At 35.2% G+C, this 17,451-nt stretch overlaps 1 long non-coding RNA gene across 1 annotated transcript; it reads right to left on the bottom strand.

The window, feature by feature from the left end:
• Positions 1-365: 365 nt before the first annotated feature.
• LOC148199564 (uncharacterized) lies at positions 366-3,469 on the bottom strand. Its single transcript, XR_015785761.1, has 2 exons — positions 1,540-3,469; positions 366-1,439 (listed from the first exon to the last, which is right to left on the bottom strand). It is a non-coding gene; the product is annotated as an uncharacterized LOC148199564 (long non-coding RNA).
• Positions 3,470-17,451: the final 13,982 nt, after the last annotated feature.

Here is a 17,451-nt window from a genome sequence, read left to right as displayed (position 1 = left end):
ATAGAAATGCATATTCAACAAACACTTGTTGGAAAAATTTCTGAACACATGATGATGGGAATCGCATCCAACCCCGTGATTAAGCAGGTTTCATATAGCATCGTACTTAATACAGTTACTATTGCATTCGCGACACTATCTGAATGGAACATTAGGAGCCTCGTGGAAAGGTCAATACAAGAAAGCATGTAGAATGTTTCAATGATGGTTTGGGCAATAAAGGGAGAGGACTCTTTCATCCTTAAGCTCTGAAAAAGCCAAGTAGGACTATCCAGCGGAGATTACCATGACCTTCGGAGAGTACTATCACCAAACCCCATTATGGCTAGAGAAAACCAAAATAACCAGTCACAGAGATGGCGAAATCAACCAAAAGATTTGACGTCTTATCCACCGTTAAAGGGAAGAGCAATATCTACACAATAGAGAGAATGCTCTCATTAAGACAAAATTCAATAATGAAATTAAAAATATTTTTTCAACAGTTTGTTTTTTCTTGACTCATCAGGACAGTTCCGATGTCCCAAGAAAGAATAGATATGTTATGGTGAGGAGGGGTCCAGAGACAGAGAGAGGAATGTTGACGTCGGCGACACCTCCGATATATTCATTGCCATCCGGGCATGGCTACTAATGCAGGGTCACGCTCTGGTGGCCTCGCGAGAAGAGGTGGTGATCGTCTCATGAAGCGCATCCAGATGAGCGTTGATCGTGGCAGTTCGTGACATCTCGTTCAAGCTGCAAGAGGAGGAGCACGAGCGGTGCATGGACTTCGTCCCTGATGTCTACGCCATCACCACCGACCATGTCGAGGTCGACAAGCAAACCCTCGAAATGCTCCACTCCCTCGGAGTCAGCAACATCCCCTTTGGGCAAATACCCTACCATTAAAACACTTCAAGAAATAATGTTTCTCTGGGGTATTCGGTCAAACAGCTTTCCGGCACACTTCAATTGGCCACATGTTCACCCAAAAATTAGAGTTTTGACAATGCAATTTCTCCTTGCTTGCCCCTGCTTTGCAACAACTGCTAGCGAAACAGAGTTCTTGGGTTTGCAATATTGCTCATGGAGATTCCTTCTGGTTTTTTATGAGTGCAGGTTTGGTTGGAGATGAAGTGAGGACTTCGCGATTGACGTAGTCTCGTCCATGGCCATCGCAGGTTGTGATTTGGGGTTGGTGCGATAATAGCGTTTTCACCCAACCGGTTCCGCAACACTACACTGTCGTCACCGTCACCCTCGTCATCGCTCTCGCCCTCGCATTCTCAATCTCGCTCATTAATCTTCTCCAGGTCATCTTTTCAAAGATATTCAGAGCCTCCTCAAAGAAAAGCTCGAATCCAACCCCGCCGATCCGGCGCTCCTCCTCTTGTAGTTTGAGAACTTTCTTAACTTTGACAGCAGACCCCATGGTCTCCCTAGGCTGGGTGAGAGTGCTGAAATGGGTTAGAAAAAAGAAGCCTTCTGGTTAACTATGAAGCCAACCCATTTTGGTGTGAAAATAGACACAAAATATTTGTTAGGAATTCTCCGAACCGTCAGGCTGCTCAGAATATCATGAAGTGCGCAGACATGGTGGACGCAGCTCACCGCAACAAACATCTTCGAAAATGGACGAAAATTAATGTTCACAGGGTCACAAGACATTGGCCACCAAGCTTCGATCGTGATATATCCAGACATGGATTTCTCAAGATGTTGAGCACTAACATTGCTCGATCGTCTGGCTTCAGCTCAAACTAGCTCAATTTTTAGTTATATTTTTCTCACCGTTCAAAATTCAATTCGAGTGTTATTTTTCTTCGGTGCAGATGACATGACTGTATACAAACCACTTGGCCAACTTTGAGCAACCGGTTGGCAAACATTCAATCGAAGACCAAATGGTCTCAGTTGCTCGGTCGTTTGGCCTCAGCTTAAACTAGCTCAATTTTTAGTTATATTTTTCTCACCGTTCAAAATTCGAGTGTTATTTTTCTTCGGTGGTGCAGATGACATGACTGTATACAAACCACTTGGCAAACTTTGAGCAACCGATCAACAGAAAACATTTTTCAACTTGGTGAGGAACGCTTTTCGAGACTCTCACCTTGGTCTTAGGGCACGCTCCTAGTGAACTCCTAAGACCTAAATCGAGCACTGAGGCAAGCTCTTTCGTGAACTCTCTCCTTGGTCTTAGAGCACGCTCCTAGTGAACTCCTAAGACCTAAACCGAGCGGTGAGGCAAGCTCTTTCGTGAACTCTCACCTTGGTCTAAGGGAACGCTCCTAGTGAACTCCTAAGACCTAAACCGAACAGTGAGGAACGTTCTTCCATGAACTCTCACCTTGGTCTTAGGGAACGCTCCTAGGGCACACTCCTAGTGAACTCGTAAGACCTAAAATCTCTCGGTGACGAACGCTCTTCGTGAACTCTCACCTTAATCTGAGAGACACTCCAAGGGAACTCTTAGTGCAAAACCCCCTCGGTCGATAGAGAACGCATGTTATTGTATGAATTGTCATAACCCTTGAAACTCAGGTAAGATCCCGTGCCGATCGGTATAACTTTACAAACCCAACGCAATATCAAAAATTTTGCTAGGGCTTGGGGGGCTTATGTTACTATGGGCTCATAGCCGAATGAACGGTAAAGATGCAAGAGAGCCTCTAAGTTATTTTGGGCTCATGGACGACCGATAATATCTCTCAGGCCAATGAACTGAGCGAACAAACAGCTAACCAATCGGTAAAAGCAGTCGTTAAGGTAATCAATAATAATAACTGTCGTTGATGGGGAGTTAATGAAAATAATTGTCATTTATTGACAATTAATAGGAATAATGTCATTTATTGGTGATTAATGAGTCAGACCTAACGATAAGCTCATTATAATTTATAAATATTTGTCCGACAATGAGGACAGATAACTTTTAACTCTGATAACTAATCTTTGTTACAAGATTATTAGGCAAAGTCACTGACTTGAGCGTCAGAATGTTTTTTGTGGACACCCTCCCCACGGCTTGAACAAGAAGAAGAGAAAAGACACAACGCAACTGGATGATGGAGCGAACAATTTCGAATGTTTTGGATTAAAAATCTAAATCCTGCCGAAACAAATATAAAAATTCCAAGTTCGTGTTGGTTACCTTTCTTTACACAAGTTTTCGGATAAGTCAATTGATTAATTATTGCCCAAAAAGTTTCCCACCGTTTATAATGAGGAAAGTGACAAACGTGGAAATGTGGAGGGACTTATTGTAACGATGCCTCCAATAATTTTGAAATAGAACATGGTTATTGACTTAGACTTTGACAAGCATGGTCTTTTATGATTTGTAATTATTTATATTATATTTAATTATTGATGATTTAAATTTTATTGCGATGAATTTATGTTTATTGTGACTTAGTCAAAGATGACTCAATTAGTGATACTTGATATTTTTATTGTATGTGGGATGCTTTATCAATACATGATTGACTTTATGGTCCTTATAGAATAAAAAAGTATGTATTTATATAGTAATTGAAGTACTATATTATGATTACTGTTTGCAAAGATGAAACTTTGTTTACATTAACTTCTTTATTTGCCACTCTCTTAATTGAAGTATAATTGATATTGACATTATTTAATTTACAATTGAATTGCTTAATGGAATAATATAGTTTGATTCAATTTTATTAGTTTCCCTTATCATTTTATTTCAAGTTTCCTTTTTTTATTTGGCAATGTCGATTACATTTTGTCCAAACTAATGGACTACAACAAACTTTGTTTGTAATATGCAATAGTAATGATTTACAAACAGAAATAATGATTAATCTTCTTAAACTGTCCAACCAAACAATTCAAGATTCAATATCTATAAATTATTAGTACTGTCTCTTCTTAAATTAATGTTTTAAAATATACATTTATTCAAAAAGCTTGAAGATAATAAATAATTCTTGTATTGAATCTCAAACTAGAAACTAAGACTAATTCAATACAATATATTTAAGCATATAATCACATATCCAACATATTAAAAAAAATAAACATCATACTAGAAAATTATAGGGTCATATTAAAAATAAATAAATAAAAAGCACAATTTATGAAAATTTTTGCAAATTTTGGTGTACCATTAGACCTTGGTTCTCGATTAACTGATGTTAAAAGTAGTATATGTTTCAGTTATTTTACAACTGAGACCTATAAATTCGGAAAATTTTAAAAATGTTACCATGTCATTATATTTGTATTGATTTCTTCAAAACCAAAACCTATTATGCGAGTTAATAAATAAAAAGCACAATTGATGAAAAATTTTGAAAATTGTAATGTACCATTAGACCTTGGTTCTCGATTAATTGATGTTAAGTAGTATATCACTACCAAAAAAGCACAAAATACCGGCGGCCCTTTAACGAGGGTCCTTAGGCTGTGGGTAATTTAGTGGTGATTTTCAATACCGACGGTTCTAGGTCGTCGATACGTTTGAGGGTGAATTAAAACCAAAACTACTGCTTTCCCTCTACCATTTCGAGCTCGTCGACCAAACCCTATTTCCCTCTTCCCTACGAATCGTTTCCTCAGGCGCATTGTCTCACTGTCGTCGTTGTTGTTCTCAAGGCGTAACTGCGTCATCCTTTCTTCCCGTATTGTGGTCCTTCATTCGGTCGTGCTAGTGAGGCAGGACAACGGTTGTTGTTGACAACGTGAGGACTGTTGGTGACTGAGGCGGCGCATTGGACGATTTTCAGTACGCTTGGAGCTTTTGTTGAGTGATTCTCCCTAAAAGGTGTTGGTGGACGGTGATTGGGGCATTTATTGCGGCTGTCGTGGAGTTAGGAGGGTGTTACCGCTAGGATTGCAGTAAGGTTAGTGTTCTGTTCATGTAAATGTCCTTAATTGATTGCTTTTTGTTTTCCTGCTTCCAATTTCTTGCAATTCCTTGCAAGTCATTCTATATTGGATTGTGGCTATGGCACTAGGGATCGTGCTTCGTGGATAGCGTGACGTGGGCATTGCGGTGGTGACGTGTTGTGGATGCTGCGTTGAGTGGTCGAGGTGTACTGGTCTATTCGGGCTGGGGCTGCCATTGCTGAGGGTGTTGTCGAGCTCTTTAGCAGGTTTGCTAACTTCCACCGTTGTAGTTAACTGCATTTCTGGTATCTTTCAAGTGGGAGAATATTGCTTCAGAGCATTGGTGGTCTGTCATTTGTTACTTATTTTTTGTCATTTGTTACTTATTTTTTGTCCTTGTTAATCTATTGAAATTGTTATGTTTATTTTGGATGCCATTTGACTAGCATTTAGTGGTCAAAATTTTATTATGTATGTTCTGGAAGAATTTCATTATGTGAGAGATTGGTTAGAACTCTTGCACAAGATTTACAAGTTCCTCTTTTAGTGCTCGATAATAGAATCCTTGCTCGTTATGTATGTTCTGAAAGAATTTAAACACTATATCAAAATGTAACAAAAGATTTATGCACAAACTTGTATCTTTGTTTTTATCGAACACCATCAGATATTGTTAGCTTCTGCTTCTTGATTTGATCTGAATTTGTACATCACTATGTGAAAACTATGTATTGGCTTTTCTGGTTGTTTTATCTAAATCTGTACATTACAGCCAAGCAATCCAACCAATACTTCTGATTCAATCGCTTGTTTGTTGCACAGTTTCTTTTATTGTTTTTAAATAAGTTCCTTATAAAACATTTTTTATACATGAGTAAGCTACAGTCTAATTTTAAATTCCTTATTCAGAGCTAAACTAGTACTAACTGAACCAACAAATTAAGTTCCCAGACTTCAAAACCAAATCAACATCAGCATAGAGGTTTTATTCTCTTTAGGGTGAGTCCTCTTCTTCAATATAATATTATATTCATACAATGTACTCACTACACATTACCCTCCTTTTTCTTACCTTTATACCAGTTAAGTTTGCCCTTCACCATGACCAGAAATAACTTTACATTTACCATTTACACAATTTCATATTGGGCTACTTGGCCTCCACTCTCTCAGTTTCCCAAACATGGATCTTGACTCAAACACCATCATTGCGTTATGAGTGCAAAGAAAGAGTATAAAAATCAGCCTAAATGTGACAGAAGTAGGAAAATCAGCCTAAAATTCTATTTCACTTAATTTATTCTTTCTCTTTTTTATTTATCCATTCTATATCCTATTCTTCTCCTTTCTTAATCTCTTATTTTCCAACACTCTATCTCCCCTGCAAGTTCCCTCTATCAACACTAAGATTCCCGCTTCATCATTCACCTTTCACACCACAATACAACAACCACTCCTACTTTTCTTCAACACCAAACTTAACTACATTTTCCTTTGCTACCTCAAGTGTGCTCAAAACAATTGGCATTAACAAAAATCTCCACAAGTTCTAGAATACAGCTTACATAAGTGGATGACACTAGAATCAAATGATTAGGGTCAAATCTCTCTAAGTATAGAATGTGCCAAAATAGGTGTACAGTGTTTGAACATATAAGATACCTATCCAACAATGAAAGGAGTGTAAAAGCTAGTTGGAAAGCTGTCTACTCAGTTCAGAAATTTCTACATATATACACATAATGAAATTGACAATAATGCAATAGTAAAGGTGGAAAATCTACAACAGATACCTGAAACAGTGACTAAACTATCTACAGAAGTTCTATTTAGCTCAAAATAACCAAAAACTTCCTCAAAAACTATAATTCCTAATAGAACTTTAAACCTCAAAATTTAATTTAAAACTTGAAACATTTTCTCAGCATTCAATATATTTTTATACAGGTAAATTATACATACACTTACCAATATATTCTTAATGTAACGTATTGTTACCAATGAGGAGCATTGGTAAATTTGAAGATAAATGATTTTGATGATGCTGCAACAAGATAGACTGTTCTAAATTGTTTTAAAAGCACTTTGTAGATAATAAATGTATTAGGAAAGGCTTTAAACATGTAATACTTAGAAAAACTTGTACTTCCAGAACTGTTACGCATTTAATCGATTATTAGAAGCTATAATCGATTATCCTGAGCTTTTCTGAAAACCCTGTTGGTCTGGAATAATCGATTATTACTCAAAATAATCGATTATCACTGGTTCTGATGAGAACTGCCAAAGTTTATGGAATAATCGATTATTCCTCAGGATAATCGATTATCACTTTTGAAAAACCTTGTAACGGACTCAAATAATCGATTATCACTAACAATAATCGATTATCTGTGGCAGTTATAATTCATCTTTGCGAATTTAGAATAGTTGGCTATATAAGGTTCTTCCAAAACTCTAAGAAGAAAACTCTGAGCTTTTGAGAATACAGTGTGATCTGAGGAAGTTCTAAAAAGCTAGTTCAAGTGCTTTGCCTGGTCTCGTGAATAGGAGAAGCTCGCGTTTCGTGTGTCGATAGTCGGAGCGGTTCTCTTCGAGTTGGCAAGGTGGTCATCTTCCGGTTTGTTCGTCGAAGGAAGGTTTTTTTATTTGTTTTTATTCACTCTTATTGTAATTTGTAAAACTGTTTTTAGTGAAAACGTTAATCACTTTTTATAGTGATTAACAACTGGATGTAGATTCTTTTGAATCGAACCAGGATAAAAATTTTGTGTTGAATTTTCTTGCTCTCTATACTCTTTACATTTTACGCATATCAACTATTTGATAAATTTTCTCTAAGAAAATTGTTTTTCTAAAACGGACTATCAAAACTTGATTTGTGACCGTAACACGCTTTCCAAATATTTTATTTCGCTACGCGACTCTATAACGGTACCGATTGTTCCGACAATTGGTATCAGAGCTTGCTTTGATATTCTTTCAAACTTTTGCGAAAATGGCCGGTCATCAAAATCAAGTATATGCTGAGGGTGCATCCATCAACAGACCACCTATTTTTACTGGTGATAACTATGCATTCTGGAAAGTCAGAATGGAAATTTTTATGGGGTCTGTTGACAGAGGCATCTGGGAAGCTGTGCTAAATGGTCCCTATATTCCTAAAATAACTATTGATGGTGTAGAAGTAGAAAAACCATACTTTAATTGGACTCCTGAGGAAAATAGAAGAGCCCAATTTGATATTAAGGCTCGTAATATTATTTCATCTGCTGTAGTACTTGATGAATTTTATAGAATTTCAGTGTGTAAGACAGCACAGGAGATGTGGGAGGTCCTCAGAGTCACACATGAGGGTACAGACGACGTGAAACGTGCAAGGAAGAACACACTCATTCAGGAGTATGAGATGTTCAGAATGCAGCCTGGAGAAACAATATCTGATGTCCAGAAGCGTTTCACTCACATTGTGAACCACCTGACAGGTTGGGTAAGACTTTTGACACTGATGAATTGAATGTGAAAATATTGAAATCATTAGACAGGTCTTGGCAACCAAAGGTGACTGCCATCTCGAAGTCTCAAAACCTCACTCAAATGTCAATGGCAATTCTCTTTGGAAAACTTCGTGAGCATGAGCTTGAGCTGAGAAGATTAACTGCAGAAGAGGATCAAGGCAAAAGAAAGACGCTTGCCTTCAAGTCTGAAATCTCAAAAGGAAAAAGTTCTATGAGAATTGAGGACGATGATTCCGATGACGATGAGGAAAATATGAGTCTTATGATTAAGAAGTTTGCTAAATTTATGAAAGCAAAGGGAAAAGACAAATACCGTGGAGAAAGGAAAGAAAATCAAGGATCTCCATCAAGCGTTAAATGCTATGGATGTGGAGAAAGAGGACATGTGAAGACTGATTGTCCTAAGAATAGGAAGAGTGAAGAAAAGGAGGACAGAAAATCTCTAAAGAAGAAGAAAGCTTACATAGCTTGGGAAGAGAATGCTTCTAGTTCTTCAAGTTCAAGCAATTCAGATGAAGAAGCTAATTTGTGCTTAATGGCAGACTCAGAAGATGCAGGAAGCCAAGTAAGTGATTCTAGCTTAGAGTCAAGTGATGAATTTGATTTACAAAAGGCATTTCTTGATTTGTTAAATGAATCTGAAGAACTTGATGTTGCTCATAAAAAGTTAAAGACAGAGCATAATGAATTGAAATTGAAGTATGAAAAAGTACTAGATGACGAAGTTGTTTTGAAAAACAAAGTTAGTAATCTAGAAACTAAATTATCTGAATCTGATGTTATTGTACAACCTGTTGAGTGTTTATCTTGTAAAAGTCACATGTTTGACATTGACATACTGGAAAATTTACTTTCTAAAGGAATCAAGCCTATCTCACATGTTCAAAATGTTTTTAAAAAGAGCAATGTTAGAAATATAAACATGCATCATCATAAAAAGTCTAAAGTTAAGAGAACTCGTAGAGTTTGGGTTGAGAAAGGGACTTTTGTGAAAAACAAGGTGCATGATGTTTGTTGTTTTTATTGCATGAAAAAGGGACATACTTCAAACAAATGTAGAATTAAACATTTTGATGTTCCAAATGGGAAATATGCTTGGATTCCTGTTATAAAGTAATATGTCTCTAACCTTAAAGGACCCAAATAAGATTATGGGTACCAAACTATATTGTTTTACTTTGTAGGTTAAGTTTTCAAAAGGAGAAGAGAACTCTATGATATTCTGCTCTTTGAATTGATGCTACAAGCCAGGATGTAACTTCATCAAGTGGTATCCAAAAGCCTTCGTTCAAGCACCAAGTATTTGAGCTAAGTGTTGTTTAAACTGTGTTGTTGCATCTTGTTTTTACTTGATCTTTCATTATTTAATTACTGTTATATTCATTTCTGGTTAGGCAAATGATATGTTCATCACTATTTCATTCATCCTGTGGTGTGTTCTTGTCTGTTTACACATTTTGATAAAGTGAAATTCATCTATTTAAGATATTCATGTGCTAAATTTCATTCATGTCATGTAAAGCCATGTGCATTGTCATTTCAGTGCTTTGTTGATAATTATCTATTGAATTTGTGTTTAACTGGCTTAGTATTCAATTTCATGAGTACTTTGCAGTTATCTTTGGTGTAATCTCTGTCAAGCATCAAAAACTATGAAAAAGTCATTTAAATGAGTTGGCTGACAGATTTTCATTAGCAATTTTGGATGATTAAGACATGTAAAAAATTAAATTGTCATTTCTATTTCAAAGTTGGTTCTATGGAGATTTGCTTTTAAGTTCAAATGCATAACGAATGAGCTATGATAATATACATTGAGAGCTTGGATGCAGTAAATGAACTGATCAAATTTGCATAATTTTGATGTAAATTATTTTGTTTAAAAATGTTGAAAGATAAAACCTGAATCAGCTCTTGTGATTGAATTTTTGCATATGTTGTTTTGATATGCATAGCTAAATTTATGAAGTTGAACAGATTGTGATATGAGAATGCATGTATGACAATTGTTGTCTAGGAAGTTGTAAATTGTGCTGTCAAAGTTAGTTTTAAACTAATTGTGCTAGCTGTAATGCTTTCATGTTAAACTCTTTTGGTATTACAAAGCCTAATCTGAACTGACTGTTACAAATTCATGCATTGCATTGGACTGAATAAATCTTAAATTTTTGGAATTTTTTTTAAAAGGGGAATATTACATTTAGGGGGAGAAAATTTTGGTTGATATCTTCTACCTCCTTTTTAAAGTCTTACTTGTATTTCTTGATTAAGAGCTAAATTTTTGTGTTCTATGATGAACTTTGTTCTTTCATGTTATGAAAGTTTAAAATACACCTATTCTTTTGTTGAGGGGTGAGCATATCTTAAGGGGGAGCATTTTAAATCTTTTTGCTTATGATCAAAAAGGGGGAGAAATATGTGCAGTTACTACTAACTCTTATTGTTGTCTGTCAGTTTGTATCTTTTGCAGATAACCCAAAGTTGCTTTTAAAAAGTGATTTTTGATCATCATCAAAAAGGGGGAGATTGTTACCAATGAGGAGCATTGGTAAATTTGAAGATAAATGATTTTGATGATGCTGCAACAAGATAGACTGTTCTAAATTGTTTTAAAAGCACTTTGTAGATAATAAATGTATTAGGAAAGGCTTTAAACATGTAATACTTAGAAAAACTTGTACTTCCAGAACTGTTACGCATTTAATCGATTATTAGAAGCTATAATCGATTATCCTGAGCTTTTTTGAAAACCCTGTTGGTCTGGAATAATCGATTATTACTCAAAATAATCGATTATCACTGGTTCTGATGAGAACTGCCAAAGTTTATGGAATAATCGATTATTCCTCAGGATAATCGATTATCACTTTTGAAAAACCTTGTAACGGACTCAAATAATCGATTATCACTAACAATAATCGATTATCTGTGGCAGTTATAATTCATCTTTGCGAATTTAGAATAGTTGGCTATATAAGGTTCTTCCAAAACTCTAAGAAGAAAACTCTGAGCTTTTGAGAATACAGTGTGATCTGAGGAAGTTCTAAAAAGCTAGTTCAAGTGCTTTGCCTGGTCTCGTGAATAGGAGAAGCTCGCGTTTCGTGTGTCGATAGTCGGAGCGGTTCTCTTCGAGTTGGCAAGGTGGTCATCTTCCGGTTCGTTCGTCGAAGGAAGGTTTTTTTATGGTTTAATACCTCTTTTGGTCCCTAGAAAGGGGGCCAATGTTCAATGTGGTCCCACCTTTTTTTAGAAGTTCAATGTGATCCCATCTTTTGTAAAAAGTGTGCAATCAAGTCCTTTTTGGAAACGACGTTAACTTTTTAACGGAGCAGCTGACAGGGTGGACTGAAGTTAGCTACGTGGCTTTGTGTGGGTAATACGTGGCAGTGAGAGGGTGATACGTAGTTTGAGTTGCAGAGAAATTAGTAATTTGGGATTTCTTCTGAAGGGTGTTCGTCAACTGCGCACTGGAAACCTCGGTCACCATGGTCGTCCACACCGAGGCCTATAATCTCGACTCCGACGCTTCCCGCGACTACCTCTCCGCCGGTCAGACCCAGCTCCCCTCCCTCTTCTTCCTCTTCTCCATAACCTACTTCGCCATCTTCGTCTTGGCTGGGACGTGTTGTTTTATATATTTCAGTTCATCCGCGTCGTTTTGCTCTTCACCGTCATCGTTTTGATAGGGACGGGATGGTCTTTTCTCAAGCCCTTTTTGCAGGACAGGGAGAAGAAGGTCTTAATGATTGTGATCCCGCTTCAGGTTCTGGCTAACTTGGCTTCCGTTGTGATTGGGGAAACCGGGCCTTTTATCAAAGACTGGGTTACTTGGAATCAGGTGTTTTTGCTTGTGGATATTATATGCTGTTGTGCTATTATTTTCCCCATTGTTTGGTCTATAAGGTCGCTGAGAGAGACTTCCAAAACTGATGGGAAGGCTTCGAGGAATTTGGGCGAAATTTAATACACTTATCATCACCAACCAGTCAGGTAAATTACATGACTTCTGAATAGAAAATTAAACAGTGGCATTGGAGTAAAATAAAAAGTTGTCTACAAATTATAAATCATGCAGGAAGAAGAGCACTAATCATATATAGTCCAGTTTTGGAAGCTACGCAGATTCTGCATCCAAAGGAATCCAGAGGAAAAATCATAGTTTCAGAATTTAAAGACCCTTTTCTTAGACTGGCAAGGATATCTATTAATTCTTCCATTGGACAAATGGAAAGCTATTTACCAAATATATTAATGTTGAAATTAAAAGTTAGGTTGTTCTATTCCCTCTTTTTCCTTTTCCTCTTCCACTGCTCCTTTCTCAATGGAGCTCTCCTTGGTCTTCTTCCACATAATTTCTCTCCTTGGTCTTCAAATTCTCGGCGCGTGCCTCGGCCTCGATCTGCAGATCTCGTCAAAATCTCGGTATTCGATTTTTTGGGATTGGTATAGGCCAGAGAATTCGCGTTTGACGGCGGCGAGTAGATCGTCGACGTAAAGGAGGTGGAGGATGCTCCAACATCTTTGATCACTGCAATGCCACAAACAGTCTGAGATAGGTTTTTTCTGATTTGGGAAATTGAAAAAAAAAATGGAAAAGATGGGTTAGGTTTGTGGAGGATATGGGAAATGCAGAAGATGATGGAACACGCACTGACACCCACTCACAGCCACGTATTACCCACACAAAGCCACGTAGCTAACTTCAGTCCACCCTGTCAGCTGCTCCGTTAAAAAGTTAACGCCGTTTCCAAAAAGGACTTGATTGCACACTTTTTACAAAAGATGGGATCACATTGAACTTCTAAAAAAAGGTGGGACCACATTGAACATTGGCCCCCTTTCTAGGGACCAAAAGAGGTATTAAACCTTTTTTTATTTGTTTTTATTCACTCTTATTGTAATTTGTAAAACTGTTTTTAGTGAAAACGTTAATCACTTTTTATAGTGATTAACAACTGGATGTAGATTCTTTTGAATCGAACCAGGATAAAAATTTTGTGTTGAATTTTCTTGCTCTCTATACTCTTTACATTTTACGCATATCAAATGTTTGATAAATTTTCTCTAAGAAAATTGTTTTTCTAAAACGGACTATCAAAACTTGATTTGTGACCGTAACACGCTTTCCAAATATTTTATTCCGCTGCGCGACTCTATAACGGTACCGATTGTTCCGACACGTATATCAAGAAATACTAAAAACAGTGGGATCTGAAGTAAATATACATAATAGGAACTCAAATTTGACAGTTTAGTCAAAGGAAATTGATCTTCATCATTTACATAATAGGAAATGATATTTTTTAAGTTGTCTTGTTTCTAACTTTTTAAGAGCAATATTATGATAACATTTTGATCTATGAGACAAAGTTGGGTAACTAGTTCTACCTGTCTTTGACACTTCTGATCTGGACATCAAAGTTATGTGAAGCAGTGAGGAAAACTAGTCATTGGAAACTAGATTTTATATATGCAGTTAGTGATCATGGTGAAAACTTCATCCTGAGAAATATTAAAACCTGTACTTTTGTCAGGTCTCTTAAACAATCCACAGTATAATTGTTGATTGTCTCAATCATTACTTAACCTTCATTTTATGTATCTAGGTCAGCCCTATCTTGATGTTGGTTTTGGTTCTCTTCAAGTTGCAGTAGTAAAATACATAATCCAAATTGATGTTTATATCATTTAGAATATATGTACCAGTGTTGTTATTAAATTATACAGGTTTGTTTGGTTTCATAAGAAATACAATTGTGTCTTAGATCTGCCTCGAACTTACCGAAGGCTTATGCCCTTGGTAATTACACACGTTAGGTAATTACCGAAGGCTTCCTCCCTTCGATAATTACTGAGGGCTTTTGCCCTTCGGTAATTACCAAAGGCTTTTGCCCTTCGGTAATTACCGAAGGCTAGTGCCCTTCGGTAATTACCGAAGAGCGGAAACCCTCGGTAAATTTTAACAACAAGGGATTTACCGAGGGCACTTTGACCGTCGATAAGTTGTCTGTAATTACCTTGTACCGACGGTTTCGGACTATTTCCGAGGGCTTTTGGCCTTCGGTAATGTCCTTCTTTTTTGTAGTGTATGTTTCAGTTATTTTGCAACCGAGACCAATAAGTTCGGAAAATTTCAAAAATGTGAAAATGTCGTTATATTTGTATTGATTTTTTCAAAACCGAAATCTATTACGCGAGTTAATACACAAAATTTGACAAATTAACTGATGTTAAAAGTAGTATATGTTTCAGTTATTTTACAACTGAGACCTATAAGTTCGGAAAATTTAAAAAAGGTTACCATGTCGTTGTATTTGTATTGATTTCTTCAAAACCGAAACCTATTATGCGAGTTAATAAATAAAAAGCTCAATTTATGAAAATTTTTGAAAATTTTAATGTACCATTAGACCTTGGTTCTCGATTAACTGATGTTAAAAGTAGTATATGTTTCAGTTATTTTGCAACCGAGACCAATAAGTTCATAAAATTTCAAAAATGTGACAATGTCGTTATATTTGTATTAATTTTTTCGAAACCGAAATCTATTACGCGAGTTAATACGCCAAATTTGCATTAGTGATGAGATGACAATATTAGAGGAACAAAATAGTAAATGGTGACATATATAAGGTTTCACTATTAAAATATGTTCTTAATATTAAAATATGTTCTTAATATTTAGTTGGACTTACAAATTGTTTCAAATATCTTTAACGAAAAAAATCTATTTTATGAATTTTATAAAAAAAATCACAAACAATATACGAATTTCTAATTGTATTTATTTTCATACAATATTTTGTCTCTACATAAGAATAAATAAAACATAATAATATGAACTCTTTCTATCGTTAAGAAAAATTAACCATCTTGCATGCGTTAATTGATATTATTGAAAAATTATTCTAAGTCAATTGATATTATTGAAATTATTGAAATCTTGAATGCATTAATAACATTACTAGATTGTAAAGTTCAAATGACATGTCATTAATTTTTTTTATTATTTAAACAGAAAAGCAAAAATTAAACTGAATTGCAAAAGTAACCATGTAGTTCATTTAATGTCTTATGTTTTATATTTGTTGCCTTCAATTAAACTGAGTTATACTTCTAAATAAAATAAGTGTTGTTTTAGTACATTAATTATGGAAACAGGCAAACACCACGACGAGAACTTAGAATAAAGTAATTAAGGAGTTGGTGTGAGTATAAATGTGGGTATTGGGAGTGCTTAATTCACAACACATATCAATCTAATTCTATACTATTCACTCTCTCTATTTCATCATCATGAATCTCAAAGTGACCATGTCTCTGGTGAGTGTGATGAGTTCTCTATATCTAGATAATATTGCTTTTGGGAGAATTTCTCCAGTTCTAGATTTTTCCATATGTGTTCATATCGACAAAATCAATAATCATGCAATTGAATGAGTTAAACAAAGCATGCATAGAGGTAGAGGAAAAACCCTAACAACTAATGAAGTAAAGCATTTATAATATAAATCAATTCAATACATGAGAGTTTCAAAGAATTACATCGTTTCCCCAACAACAATGGAGGTTTAGTTCACCATAGACATGATAAAACTAGATGAAAATATGAAAAAGAATGAAAGATACAACCCTAAAAGTTGAAGATTGGAGCTTCTGCATCCAAAATCCGCCTCCGAAGGATAAAACCCTCAAACTAGAGGAGTGTTTTTGCGCATCTTTCTATCCAAAGATTCAGTCTCTAGGTTGTCCAAAACCTTAAATAGTTCATAAAAATAACATAAAACAGGTCCAAGCTCACATTGTCGGTGTTCAACGCCCCAAAAGGGCGCCCGGTGGTGGTTGCAGCACTAAACTAATGCTCAGCGGTGGCGCTCAAGCGTGAGACAATGGTTGCGGCACTAAACTGGCGCTCAACACTACTTTTTCTGTACTCTGGTTGACTTTTCGGCACTCTGGTTGACTTTTCTGTATTCCAACTATTTGCTACTTCAACTTCTTCATCTGATTCATCTTAATTCTTGTGGAAACAAGAAAAACCAAACATAAAACCAATAATCATTAATGTATAAATTATTGAATAAGTTATTAACTATGCTTGGGATGCAACTACAATTTATTTACATATATATATATATATATATATATATATATATATATATATATATATATATATATATATATATATCTATATCGAATACAACATATACTACTTTTTATCATTAACTTCATTCTTATATTGACACCTTATTATATTATTAATACATTTTTATAGTTTTCTTTTTACAAGGCACCTATATCAAAAATTTGTTAAGCTAAATGATTATTTAAGAAAAATTTGATGGATTATTTTTTTATATAAAATTATCTTTTAATCTAAAAATTCGAAGTGTACGTTACCTTTCTTTTCAAAAGTCTTCCGATAAGTCCCGTGGAATAGAATTATTGCTCTAAAACTTTTCTGACGATCTGATTTATTCTACAAATACCAAATTTGTGTTCATTCTATAAAACCGATAACATTTCATTTTGATAACAATTTCATTGTAGATGCCATATAATTTGTAGTTTATTTTATGCATCACGTAAATTAAGTTATTACTTTATGTAAATTGAATAGATATTGTATTTTTAAAAAGAAAAACAATAATCCACAATAAATTTTATCCGAAGTTTGCTGCTTACCTGTTTTAATTATAATAGATAAACATGTATTTAACTAATTAAATATTATATAGAAGTTGGAGTGACATTTAGGGTGAGGACTTGAAAAATTTATTAGAAGTGGACTTTAAGCCTAGCTTAACCCTACAAAATTGGTAAAGTCACTACTACAAAATTGATGATAGATAGCGCTTAATAGATAGCGTTTTTTTAAATAAGTGCTATCTATGAATATGCGAAATGATAGATAGCGCTTATTTAAAAAAGCGCTATCTATACCTCTGACAATAGAAAGCGCATTTTTAAAAAAACGCTGTCTATAAATAATTAATATTATTTTTTTAATTTATAATTTAAAATAAATGAATAGATAGCACGTTCTTAGAAAAACGCTATCTTTTATAACACAGATATTCTTTTATAACACAAA

The sequence above is a fragment of the Vigna umbellata genome, chromosome 4 (genome assembly GCF_029865625.1).
Source record: "Vigna umbellata cultivar VRB3 chromosome 4, Vumbellata_1.0, whole genome shotgun sequence".
Lineage (NCBI taxonomy): Eukaryota > Viridiplantae > Streptophyta > Magnoliopsida > Fabales > Fabaceae > Vigna > Vigna umbellata.
This window is presented reverse-complemented; position numbering and strand designations above follow the sequence as displayed.